Source organism: Bubalus bubalis, chromosome 19 (assembly GCF_019923935.1).
Source record: "Bubalus bubalis isolate 160015118507 breed Murrah chromosome 19, NDDB_SH_1, whole genome shotgun sequence".
NCBI lineage: Eukaryota > Metazoa > Chordata > Mammalia > Artiodactyla > Bovidae > Bubalus > Bubalus bubalis.
The window spans coordinates 33,758,326-33,772,065 of NC_059175.1; positions in this window are offsets into that span (position 1 = coordinate 33,758,326).

Genomic DNA, 13,740 nt, shown 5'->3' on the forward strand with positions numbered 1-13,740 from the left:
ATTAGTTTGGGGTACTTTTCATAAAAAGAAACAAATAGTATCTATATTGAATTTAATTAAAGTAAATTGAAATCTGATGTTTCAAGAAAAGCCCCACAAAAGCAATTCAGAAAGATCTTAATGGTAAATACTTTTTATTTTTCAGAAGCAAGAGAGAAAATGAGTAGTATATGACAAAATACATGAAATAGGAGTGAAATCAGCATGGGAGGCTGGACTGGAAGTTCCGTTAGGTCATTGGATGCAGTTGGTACCAAGAGACTAGGTTGAGGTTGCTTCAACTTTAGATGGAAGAGATTCCACTGGGTTTCATGAAATTCCCCATACTAGTTAGGTATGATTTTAGCAGCAAGAAAAACGAGAACATTTGAGTTATGGAGGCTACTCAAATACTTTGCCTTCAAAGTAGGTGGTCAGGAGGGAGTTGACTGCTGGTATAGATTCAGGGACTCAGTGATGTCAGAGTGTTAGCTTTGTGGTTCTCTTTCCCACTTATTTGTCCCCTCATAATTGCATGATGGATGCTGTAGCTCCAAATATCTAGTCCTTATTCAAAGAAGGAGGGATGGTTATAGCTTTATTGCCCCATTTGCCTGGAAAGGAAAAATTTCCCAGAAGCTTTCCCTGCAGTTTTCCCTTTGAATCCTCTCAGTTAGAACTGGATTGTGTGACCACCTTCTGCAGAAAAGGAGGTTTGGGTGGGGAGAGTGTGCCCTGGCTAAGGCCCCTCATTGTCCATTGCCTTAATGCTGGAGAAAGGGACTGGGTAGTGGGATAATGAGGACCTGAGTTTACCCCACAAATTATGGCCCTCTTCTCCCTTTTTGGTGGCATGAACTAGGCCCGGTGAGTTTCTGTTTCTTATAGTCATGAAGGCACTAATAGAATATGAATTTTCAAAAAATGGTTTTGAGGTTGTGCTGAATGACTTTTTAAGGTGAAGACAAGTATTGTTACAGATAATCTGTGAAATTATTATTAGTCTGTTGCTTAATGATTGATTATATCAGAGTGGTGGTGTCCATTTTTCCTTACAGTTGGTAATTTTATAGTCTTCAAAATCATGTCTGATATTCTTTACATGCTGTGATATTGTCAATTGCTTGGACTCTGGGACTTCCTGGCCCACGGATTGAGCTCAGACAAGGGCTCCTCTACCCTTGTCTCCCAGGGGGAAATGGAACTGAGCGACCTTGGGGCAGTGCTGAATCCCCCCATGTGCCACCTGTGCATCTGGAAACTTACCCAGAACAGGCTGAGCAAATGCTTAAAGCCCAAGGTAGCTCATACTAAAGCTCTAGAAAAACTGCAAGTAAAGCCCAGGTTTTTTTTTTTTTCTTTTTGCTGTGGTGGGCCTTCAGTGAGGCAGGCAGGCTTCTCTTTTCACAGGCTCGGTAGTTACAGTGCACTGGTTTCTCTAGTTGTGGTGTTCAGGCTTCTGAGTTGTGACACTCGGGCTTATTTGCCTTGTGGCATGTGGAATCTTAGTTCCTCAACCAGGGATTGAACTTGTGTCCCCTGCATTGCAAGGCAGATTCTAAATCACTGGACCCCCAGGGAAGTCCCTAAAACTAGGGTTTATGTAGCATTTTCCAAACTGTTTCTACTTCTGTTTCCTTCATCTTAGATAAGTGTCTTACTACTGATGTAGCACTTTTGTGGGCCAGTGCCTATCATCTTCCTACAAGTACCTGTTCCCCATTTATGTTCTCTGATATAAAAAATGTACCTAGTTTTCATAATTGGATTCATCATCAAATGATCCACTAAATGTTGAGAAGGAATATCTTAAGTGCTTAAACTGATTCCTATTAAGTGTAAAGGGTTGACAGATTTAACCTCCTTATGAATATTTATGTGTAAAGCATCCCTTGAGCTTGTGTATTCTGATGAATGAAATGATGGAAGAGATAAGGATAGGTCTGAAGGGACCAGAGCTTGAAGCCTCTTGGCTCATAATGAAGGTGAAGACTGTAAATCTGAAAGAAGGAGGAAGACTGTCTCCTCTGTTTTTCTGATCTCAGATTCTTTTCTCAGTTCCTTAAACTCTCCCTGCAGCATCTCTCATACTAAGTGTTTAGAAACATGCAATAGCATTTATTTCTAGAGGAGAAATTAGAAATCAGGCAGTCCAAATGCTTCACTTTTTTCTTTTTTAAATAGAGACGTAATCAATATATAACCTTATATTCATTTTAGTTGTATAGCATACTGATTTCTTTTGTTTATATTTCAGAATAACAGCTATAGTCCAGTTAACACCCATCACTACACATAGTTACAAATATTTCTTTCTTGCCATGAGAATTTTGGGGATCTACTCTCTTAGCAGTTTTAAAATATACTGTGTTGTTGTTGAGTTGCTAAGTTGTGTTTGACTCTTTTGTTACCCTATGGACTATAGCCTGCCAGGCTTCTCTGTCCATGGGATTTCCCAGGAAGAATACTGGAGTGGATTGCCATTTCCTTCTCCAGGGGATCTTTGTGACCCAGGGATCGAACCTGTGTCTCCTGCATTGCCAGGCGAGTTCTTTACCCGGAGTCACTTGGGAAGCCCCAAATATACAATACAGTATTTATTAATAGTCAATATGCTGTACATTACATCTTCAGCATTTATTTTATAACTAGAAATTGTACCTTTTGACCACCTTCACCCATTTCATATACTTTATTTTACAGTCAAGAAAATTGAGGCCTAGATTGATTTGTTTATACTCCCAGGATATGTAACTCAGTGGCAGAAAAAACAGCTCTCTTGAATTTAGTTGCTTTAATGTGATCTGAATTTCTTGGGAGTTTTGAATCACTGTGCATGTAACTACATGTTCAATTACACGTATACAAATCTTTTCATAATTATAAGCAGGTTAAAAATAATATTGTGGTTTGATCACTTCTCCATTTCTCTATTGGTCAGGTCACTATTATTATCCTCCCTTTGACAGTAGTGCTGTGGTTTTATATGAAAAATTTCATTTGGCTGCAGTTTTTAATGAACTTAAGACTTGGGGCTACTTAAGATTATAATGAAGACATATATCATTGGAAGGACTCATGCTGAAGCTGAAGCTCCAATACTTCGGCCACCTGATGTGAAGGGCGGATTCATTGGAAAAGACCCTACTGCTGGGAAAGATTGAGGCAGGAGGAGAAAGGGGCGACAGAAAATGAAATGTTTGGATGTCATCACCGACTCAATGGACATGAGTTTGAGCAAACTCTCCTCTCCTCATGAGGAGATAGTGAAGGACAGGGAAACCTGGTGTGCTGTAGTCCATGGGGATAGCAAAGAGTTAGACATGAGTTAGCGACTGAACAACAACATATAAAATGAAGTCAGGGTGAGTCTGGGAAAAGGTGAGTAGAGAAGAGGGAGATTCAGGGAATCCCCTGGAACTTGGCGGAGACGTCAGAGCAGAAGTGAGAGTTGTCAGAGATGACGTAGACTTAGTGACGCCACATCAGAGCCCTGAATTAGAAGTCAGGAGATCTGGGTTTACATCTGGTGAGTAATGTCACCCTTCTGAACCTTGGTGCACCTTTCTGCATCATGAGCGGGTTGGACTAGGTGATTTCAGCTGTCACCTGTTCTATGACTAGAAGGGGTTTAGCTAGGAAAAGAGGCCACCTTTGAAGTGACCTTTGCCACCTAGAGCCATGGAAGAGATGATGTAATGGATCTCAGTTCCAGATATACCAGTCTTTCATCCCATCAGCTGAGAGGCTGTGCTATGAAATTTTGAACCTGCCTTGCATCTCAGCTGAATGCAGCCATCTTAAGCTCCTTGAAGCAGTTTGAAAATAATGATATGCTAAGTTTGGATTTGTTCACAGTAAGTATGGTTTTCCATCAGATGGCCACTGGAATGACTTCATGGACCACTCATTGGTATTCAGTGATGGCACATAAAAGACAGTCAGTTTAGAGAATATTTTAAAAATGGGGCTTCTCCATGCCTAATGCAAAGGGAAAGAGGTCAGCCCCAAAATATGACCTATTTTTCAAAAATATGTCTAAATTATGGGGAGAGGGCATTAAAAAAGGTGCAATGACAGATGGTTGGTAGGTAAAATTTTGTGGCCTGAATTCTTAAGAACAGTATGTCTGCATTTTAGATATTTCATCTCATTTTCAGTACACGTTTCCAGATTTATTTTTGTTCAGAAAATTTAGTTGCTGAAAAGATAGAATTATTCGTCCATGAAATTGAATACAGGCTGAATAAGTAGTCCTAAAAGATAACAAAATATGCCTGTAATTGTTAGCTTCTTTCAATTCTTTTGCTTCGCACTGTGGTGAACTATATACAGGGTGGCCAAACCCATTTTTCCTCAAAGTTGGTTTTGCCTCGGCCAGACCGCATGCTGGGGTGTACTCAGGGAAAGCCTTTCCATTTTAATGAAAGAAAATTATCTTCTTACTGGGAAGATGAAAGAAAATACATGAGATCTGGTTTAGAAGAAATCGTGTCAGACTGGTTCCCAGAGGGTGAGGTTCCGGTTTGAGTTCCCTAGACTGGCTCTGTGACTTTGGACAGATCCCTGAGTCTTTGGGGTCTCCAATCCTCATGTGGAAAATGAGAGCTGGAGTGAGTGAACTTTAAGTGTCCCTGAACGCCAACATTTTGTGTCTGTGCATTCCAAAGTCCAGTGTTAGTGACATTTAAATTAATGCCTGGTACAGATTAGTCACACGGATGCTGTCTCCATTTACATTGTTAATACTTACAGCTAACACTGAGTAATTACTTCCTTGATGCCAGCTCCTTTCTGAATGCGTGGGCCTATCTCAGTTACTTTCACGATAGCTGTAAGCCATAGGTGTTATCTCCATTTCATAGATGAGGAATTTGAGGCTGAGGATCAGGTAGCAAGTAAAGAAGCTGATGTTCAAATCCAGCCTGTCCAACCCCAGATCTCATGCCTTAACATACTCTATACAATACAAAGTTGGCACCTTTATGAATTTTGAGGATATCTCAATGGCACCCCACTCCAGTACTCTTGCCTGGAAAATTCCATGGATGGAGGAGCTTGGTAGGCTGCAGTCCATGGGGTCGCTGGGAGTCGGAGACGACTGAGCGACTTCCCTTTCACTTTTCACTTTCATGCATTGGAGAAGGAGGTGGCAACCCACTCCAGTGTTCTTGCCTGGAGAATCCCAGGGACAGGGGAGCCTGGTGGGCTGCTGTCTATGGGGTCGCGCAGAGTCGGACATGACTGGAGTGGCTTAGCAGCAGTAGCAGCCTAGGCACGAAATTTTAATGTGCAGAATATAGTTCTGAACTGATTTCAACTAGATATTTTTGTTAACTTAGTTTATTTCTGGTTAAGAGAATAGGTGATTTATATAATTGTTATTATTTTTAAAGGGATCTGTGTGGGTAAAACCATTTTTACAACACTTGATAGTTTGTAAGAGCCAGAATGTCTCAGTTTGGGTGTAAGAGCTCACTTTTTCTAGGAAATTGCCACCTTCCCCTCCCCAATTTGAGAAACCTGAGATTCCAGGAGGTTTCTAGTACTCAGTCAGATAGATTCACATAGCTTTAATGAGAGTTTGGGAGATGAAAAACATGTAAGCAACCGTCATCATCCACATGCATATGTCTGATTATGAAAGGGTAGGTGTGATCCAAATGACATGAAGGTTTATGATGTCAGTTCTCTGGGCTTAGGTAGAGATAACAACTTAACTTTAGAGGAGTTGGGTAAATTATTCTTTTTTTCCTAGCTTTATTAGGTGGGGTGTAATTGACAAATAGAAATTGTGTAATTTAAGATGTACAACTTGATGTTTTGATATATGTGTCCATCCAGGTATGACCTAAATCAAATCCCTTATGATTATACAGTAGAAGTGAGAAATAGATTTAAGGGCCGAGATCTGATAGATAGAGTGCCTGATGAACTATGGACTGAGGTTCGTGACATTGTACAGGAGACAGGGATCAAGACCATCCCCATGGAAAAGAAATGCAAAAAAGCAAAATGGCTGTCTGGGGAGGCCTTACAAATAGCTGTGAAAAGAAGAGAAGAGAAAAGCAAAGGAGAAAAGGAAAGATATAAACATCTGAATGCAGAGTTCCAAAGAATAGCAAGAAGAGATAAGAAAGCCTTCCTCAGCAATCAATGCAAAGAAATAGAGGAAAACAACAGAATGGGAAAGACTAGAGATCTCTTCAAGAAAATTAAAGATACCAAGGGAACATTTCATGCAAAGATGGGCTCAAAAAAGGACAGAAATGGTATGGACCTAACAGAAGCAGAAGATATTAAGAGGTGGCAAGAATACACAGAAGAACTATACAAAAAAGATCTTCAAGACCAAGATAATCACGATGGTGTGATCACTCACCTGGAGCCAGATATCCTGGAATGCGAAGTCAAGTGGGCCTTAGAAAGCATCACTACAAACAAAGCTAGTGGAGGTGATGGAATTCCAGTTGAGCTATTTCAAATCCTGGAAGATGATGCTGTGAAAGTGCTGCACTCAATATGCCAGCAAATTTGGAAAACTCAGCAGTGGACACAGGACTGGAAAGGGTCAGTTTTCATTCCAATCCCACAGAAATGCAATGCCAAAGAATGCTCAAACTACCACACAATTGCACTCTCTCACACGCTAGTAAAGTAATGCTCAAAATTCTCCGAGCCAGACTTCAGCAATATGTGAATCGGGAACTTCCTGATGTTCAAGCTGGTTTTAGAAAAGGCAGAGGAACCAGAGATCAAATTGCCAACATCTGCTGGATCATTGAAAAAGCAAGGGAGTTCCAGAAAAACATCTATTTCTGCTTTATTGACTATGCCAAAGCCTTTGACTGTGTGGATCACAATAAACTGTGGAAAATTCTTCAAGAGATGGGAATACCATACCACCTGACCTGCCTCTTGAGAAACCTATATGCAGGTCAGGAAGCAACAGTTAGAAGTGGACATGGAACAACAGACTGGTTCCAAATAGGAAAAGGAGTACGTCAAGGCTGTATATTGTCACCCTGCTTATTTAACTTATGTGCAGAGGACATCATGAGAAATGCTGGGCTGGAAGAAGCACAAGCTGGCACCAAGATTGCCGGGAGAAATATCAATAACCTCAGATATGCAGATGATACCACCCTTATGGCAGAAAGTGAAGAGGAACTAAAAAGCCTCTTGATGAAAGTGAAAGTGGAGAGTGAAAAAGTTGGCTTAAAGCTCAACATTCAGAAAACTAAGATCATGGCATCTGGTCCCATCACTTCATGGGAAACAGATGGGGAAACAGTGGAAACAGTGTCAGACTTATTTTTTTGGGCTCCAAAATCACTGCAGATGGTGACTGCAGCCATGAAATTAAAAGATGCTTACTCCTTGGAAAAAAAGTTATGACCAACCTAGATAGCATATTCAAAAGCAAAGACATTACTTTGCCAACAAAGGTCCGTCTAGTCAAGGCTATGGTTTTTCCAGTAGTCATGTATGGATGTGAGAGTTGGACTGTGAAGAAAGCTGAGCACCGAAGAATTGATACTTTTGAACCATGGTGTTGGAGAAGACTCTTGAGATTCCCTTTACTGCAAGGAGATCCAACCAGTCCATTCTGAAGGAGATCAGCCCTGGGATTTCTTTGGAAGGAATGATGCTGAAGCTGAAACTCCAGTACTTTGGCCACCTCATGCGAAGAGTTGACTCATTGGAAAAGACTCTGATGCTGGGAGGGATTGGGGGCAGGAGGAGAAGGGGACAACAGAGGATGAGATGGCTGGATGGTGTCACTGACTCAATGGACATGAGTTTGGGTGGACTCTGGGAGTTGGTGTTGGACAGGGAGGCCTGGCGTGCTGTGATTCATGGGGTCGCAAAGAGTCAGACACGACTGAGTGACTGAACTGAACTGAACTGAACCAGCAACTGTTAGAGGACAATACTCAGTTTTATATTTGCTTGAAATGTTTTTATGTCACACTCATTCTACCATGTGAGGATACAATGAGAAATCAGCAGTCTATAGCCCCAAATGAGGGCCCTCACCAGATCCTGATTATACCGGCACCCTCACCTTGGACTCCCAACTTCTAGAGCTCTCCAGTCTATGGCAATTAGTTATAGCAGCCTGTAGACTAAGTCAAAAATTGATCCTTTTATCAACAGAATGAATGATGAAAATTCAAGATGGAAGAAGATGGATCGGTTATTCCTTCTGAGAACTCTCAGTGTGGCACAGACAGGAGACACATATTGGCCTGGTTTGCAGTGAAGCTGCTTTCTGTTGATGGCACTACTTTGATTTTCTATAGAAGTACCTTTCCTCTGCAATCTGATCTTAGGCTGATATACAACTTCCTCAATGCCTGCTATCCAGTAGCAGAAGAGAACAAGGGTGTGGTATCAGCAAGACTGATTTTCATGCCAAGGTGTCCATTAATTTTAAACCTCTGGTGACCTTGGGTGGTGTCTGGATGGTAAAACTGAGTTATTTACAGAATTGCAGTGATACTGATCACAGCATCTGCTTGGGAGCTCATCAGTACCTACACAGACTTTATTATTTTTTTTTTATGATTATCATCATGACCACAGAAGTTCAAGGAAAGGGGGAGTCCAGGGAAATTTCCTGAGGGCTCTGGTCTCTAGTCCTCCTTTAAGTGGTCAGCCATGCTCTCAACATCATGGTATAATAATTGTATCAGATTCCTTTTGTTTCATAAGTTCCAGCAAGTAAAACCAAGCTGTGAGTTGGAAGACTCCTTTTATTGCACATCTGTGTAGTGGTAGAGTTATTGACATGAGGGGTCTTGTGAAAGCCTCATTTTAGTGGCTTGTGTGATCGCTCATGTTATTACCCAAGTAGGAAGTGGCATTGCTTGAGTTTGTATGCAGGTCCTCTAACTGCAGTTCTTGTCATCTTTCCACTTCAACACAGGTTGGTTGGACTTTTTTCCTAATTTTTGACGATGCTTTAGCTACTAGAGGGGCCATCACAGATCTTGACCTCACAGTTCCTGTAGGGTGGACGCAGCCATCGATCTGGGTCACCTTCCTTTGCATTGGTGTCACTGAGAATGCCACCTTTCAAATGCTGCTGCCCTGATATCTTCAGTTCTCTGATGGCTGTTTGTTAATGTATATTACTTTTAATGGTTCAAGTCTGTCAGGTTAACAGGTTGATTTTAACTCTGAGAAAAAAGTCAGGAAACCTGGGCCTTTCCAGGTAACTGACAGGGCCCTCTTGTATGATTCTGGAAAGGTTGCTTAAATCCTTTAAGGTCACTTTTCTCATCTATCTGAAGGAGGAGACCTCGATGAATGATTTTTAATTATAAGAACTCTTTTTTCCCTCAAGATGAAATCTGGCATAGAATTTGGTGAACAAACTGATACAACTCAGTTTGCTCAGGTTGAAGTTGGGGCCCAGAGCATTGCCTTCTTGGCCTCCCTGTTTCTCCTATAAGTGGCTCCTGAAACACTGATGCAGATGAAGTAGATGATTGTCAAATTGCTTTATTAGTTGCTACACGGCTTTTCTTAACTGCTTTCTGCCTAAGACTGGAGATTATGAACTGTGTATCATTAGCAGGGGGCCTGACCCTGGAGCTGGATGCCTGATTTTGATTCCCAGCCCTACTTCCTGATTGGCCAGGTCACCTTTAGCCAATCACTTCATCGCCATGCATCTGTTTCTGCATCTTTAAATAAAGATAATAATAGTACCTGCTTTACAGGGTTGTTGTGAAGATGAAAATAGTTCACATATGCAAAGCATTTAGAATACTGGCTGGCACTGTATAAATGGCAGCTATTATTCTTATCATCTCCAGGATCTAGCTGGGCTTTTTAGGGAGTGGAAGCTTAATAGTGACCATTAATTAACTGGTTTCTGCAGACCTGGGAGAGCTTTCAGTTATCATGTGGTCCAATGTCTCATACAATTGCCTTTCTGGAGGCGTTCCTGGGTCATCTGTTAAGATGCAGATTCCTAGACCTCACTTGTAAGACTTACTGAACCAGTCTCCAGGGAAGCAGGATGGAAATCTGTAATTTTAACAAGTGTCCTGTGAGATATTTATAGACAAGTTGAGCAATACGGTGGTGTTCAACTCATTTCATGGATTAGAAACCTGCATGCATGGGAGGAGAAACCACTGGCTCAAGTTCAGTTAGTGGTGGAACTGGGACTAGAACAAGGTCCCTATCCCTGATCCAGGGTTATTCTCGCTCACTCTTTTGCTCTGTGTGGCTCTGCCATTTCTGACCAGGTGCCTGAGCTTGGCAGATTCAGCAGTTTCAGGACAGTGTTACCAAAGCAGCGTTTGATGGCAGGCACAACTTACCTGCCGGAAGGGTACATGAGTTCTCTTCTTTAGGTGGATTTTGAGCTCTCTTGTTTACTCTTGACTTTGTGCTTTTGGGATAATGATTCTCTTGGAACCTGCGTGCCCTGAATGATCTCAAAGTCTGGTAATAGTTCTTGCTGTCCAGTTTTCACAGGAACAACAATACAAAGTACAAGTCAATGCCAAGATGGGGGAGTGGGCAGTTAGATTAAATGAAAATGCCAAAATACTGAGTACACTTAGCCAATTTGCATCATGTGAAACACTTTGGAGCCTGAGGACAGAAACCAAAAATATGTTTCTGTTCAGGGGCAGCTGACAGCACCAATTACCAGTGTTATTACTGTTATTATCATCATCATTACCATCATTCCTCTCATAAATTTGAAGGTAGGTAGCTGGACTCTGTCTTTTGGAGCAGTCCTGCAGGAAGGAAGGGCTGTGATGCATTTTAAACAAATAAGTGTGGGAGCATGTGTGGCCCCATAACTCAGCCTCTCAGCTCAAACCACAGCTCTTTGCTCTCCCACCCACAAATGTTCAGTTTTTATATCACAGTGATGCCAATTTTCCACACCCAGGCCTTGTTCTGGCAATAAAGAACCTTAAAAAAATGTGTGCAGTAAACAGATCCCCTTGGGGAAGTGTCCCCCTCTACAGGAGGAGGGAGGCTAGAAGGACAAAGCAGAGGGAACAAGAGGCAGGTGCGGTGACAGGGGAAGTGCAATCCTTTATTCCTGAAGAGCAGGTTGAGCCCTTGAACTTGAAGAGATTTAGAGATAAAAAGGTAAGATGTAACTGGGGTCCAGGTTCTTAGGGGAAATGCCAGTTTTAAACTCTGCGGGTGGGATTGGACCTTGCTTCCTTAGAGGGAGGAGAAGAAATTCAATCGACTGCCTTAAAAAGAGAACAAAACAATTTATTTAGGTGTCCACTCTTATTCACTCAGACTAGTTTTGCTGCTTTGGATAACAAATCCAACTCCTCTTTTTATAGTAGAAGATGTTGGAGCCCAGGTGGAAATTCATACTTTTATTTTGGAGTCAAAGTCCTTGTCTCTCAGTGCTTGTCTTTTTTCCTAGGATAGAGTTAAGTAGTGTGGGACATTCCCAGAGTGTCAAATAGGGGAGATTTCATTTGTCCTCCTAGCTAGCCCTCTGTTCTCCAGCCAAAACTTTATTTTAAGCTTTAACAATTTATATTTCAATTGAGTAAACATTTGGCATGGTGTGTAAGTTATGAGAGGAATAAACTACAGTACATACAGTTACCTGGTTTTTCTTAAATGATCCTGGACTGAGCAACCTTTTCCACATTGACAATGCAGGAATTACTGATGTTCTTGTTGATGACATTTAGACTCTAAAAGATTCCAAAATGCTTTCTTACTCTTTGAGCAATATCAAATTATATTCTTTCTAATTTTATTGTGGATTAGTAAGTATTTTGGGAGAAGGCAATGGCACCCCACTCCATGGGAGAATCCCATGGACAGAGGATCCTGGTGGGCTGCTGTCTATGGGGTCGAACAGAGTCGGACACGACTGAAGTGACTTAGCAGCAGCAGCAGTAAGTATTTTGAAATGGATTGAAAATTGGAGAATCCATGTTAATCCCCTAATTCTTCAGATGTGTGTGTGTTTAGTTACTAAGTCGTGTGTGATTCTTTGTGACTCTATGCACCGCAGCACGGTGTTTCCCTGTCCTTCACTATCTCCCAGAGTTTTCTCAGATTCATGTACATTGAATGAGTGATGCTATCTAAACATCTCATTCTCTGCTGCCCACTTCTTCTTTTACCTTGAGTCTTTCCCAGCATCAAACCAGTCAGTCCTAAAGGAAATCAACCCTGAATATTCACTGGAAAGATTGATGCTGAAGCTGAAGCTCTACTACTTTTGTCACCTGATGCAAAGAGCTGACTCATTGGAAAAGAGCCTGATGCTGGGAAAGGTTTTTCAGGTAAAGAAATGTAAATGCAGGGACTTCTCTGATGATCCAGTGGCTAAGACTCCATGCTCCCAATGCAGAGGGCCTGGGTTCAATCCCTGGTCAGGAAACTAGATCCCATATACCACAACTAAGAATTTGCATGGTACAACTGAAAAAAAAAAAAAAATCCCATGTGCTGCAACTAAGACCTGGCACAGCCAATAAATAAATATTTAAAAAAGAAATGGAAATGCAAAATGATTAAGTGACTTGCTTCAAGTCACCCTGGTGAATAGCAGAGGTGATTGCAGTTGGAATCTTTTGATTCATCTACATGTTCTAATCTTTTAAAACTCAAGTCAGTTCACAATGGTGTTTGTTTTTCAGCAGGTTTAACTTATGTTCTTCTACTATGTGTTCAGCACTAGACTGTTTAATATGCTTAAGTGTGTGGTGTGTATGTGTGTGTAAGTGTGTGTGTTTAAGAGCGGAAGAGATATAAGAAATGCTAATAGTCTCCCAAGTATAATACTTACAATGTAGTCAGGGATATGAGACCTACACAGGTAAAGCAATGAATGGTATAGCCCAGTGATGTTTCGCAAACGTTTATGTGCATGAAAATCACTGGGGATCTTGTTAAAATGCAGCTTCTGATTCTGTAGAGATGGAGTGAGTCCCAAGATGCTGCACATCTTAGAGACTCTCAGGTGAAGCATATGCTATCAGAAGAAATATACTTTGAATAATAAGGCCAGGCAGCAGATAATTAAGGGGCAGATTGTGTAGTATAATTATAAAACATGAAGGAGTGGAGAGTAATAAAGGGTAATCAGGGAAAGTTTCATGGAATACGTGGAATTTGAGCTCCCTCTTGAATTATTGTCTGGCTTTGAATTGGTAAAGGAATTAGACAAAGGGGTAAAGTAAGTTAAGAGTAAAGGCACAGGGGCAGGAATGAGTGAAATGTGCTTGTGAGTTGGTGAGGAAAGAGTGCTGCCTGGATTGAGGGGGTAAGGTGTTGTGATGGGCAGCCACTGAGATGGCCCCGTTGACTCCCATTTCTGGTATTTATGCCCGTGTGTAGCGCCCTCCATTATGTGGGGCCTTGAGTCTGGTGCCTCACTTCTAAGGAAGAGAGTACAGCAAAAGTGATGGGGCTCCATCGCCAAAAGCCTGACTTGCGACCTGCTCTGTTGCACCATCACTTTCTCTGAAGGAAGCCAGCTGACAGGTGATGACCCGCCCCGTGGCCCCCGTGGCCCCTGTGGCAGGGGGCTGATGTGATGTCTCCGGTCAACAGCCAGCGAGCAACTGAGGTGTTGCAACAACCATGTGGGTGAGTCGGAAGCACATTCTTTCTGAGTCAAACCTAGATGGCTACAGTGTTGGCAAATGCCCAGAGGCTGAGCCAGAGGACCCAGCTAAGCCACTGCCAGAGTCCTGGCCCACACAAACTGTGAAATAATTATGTTTGCTGTTTTAA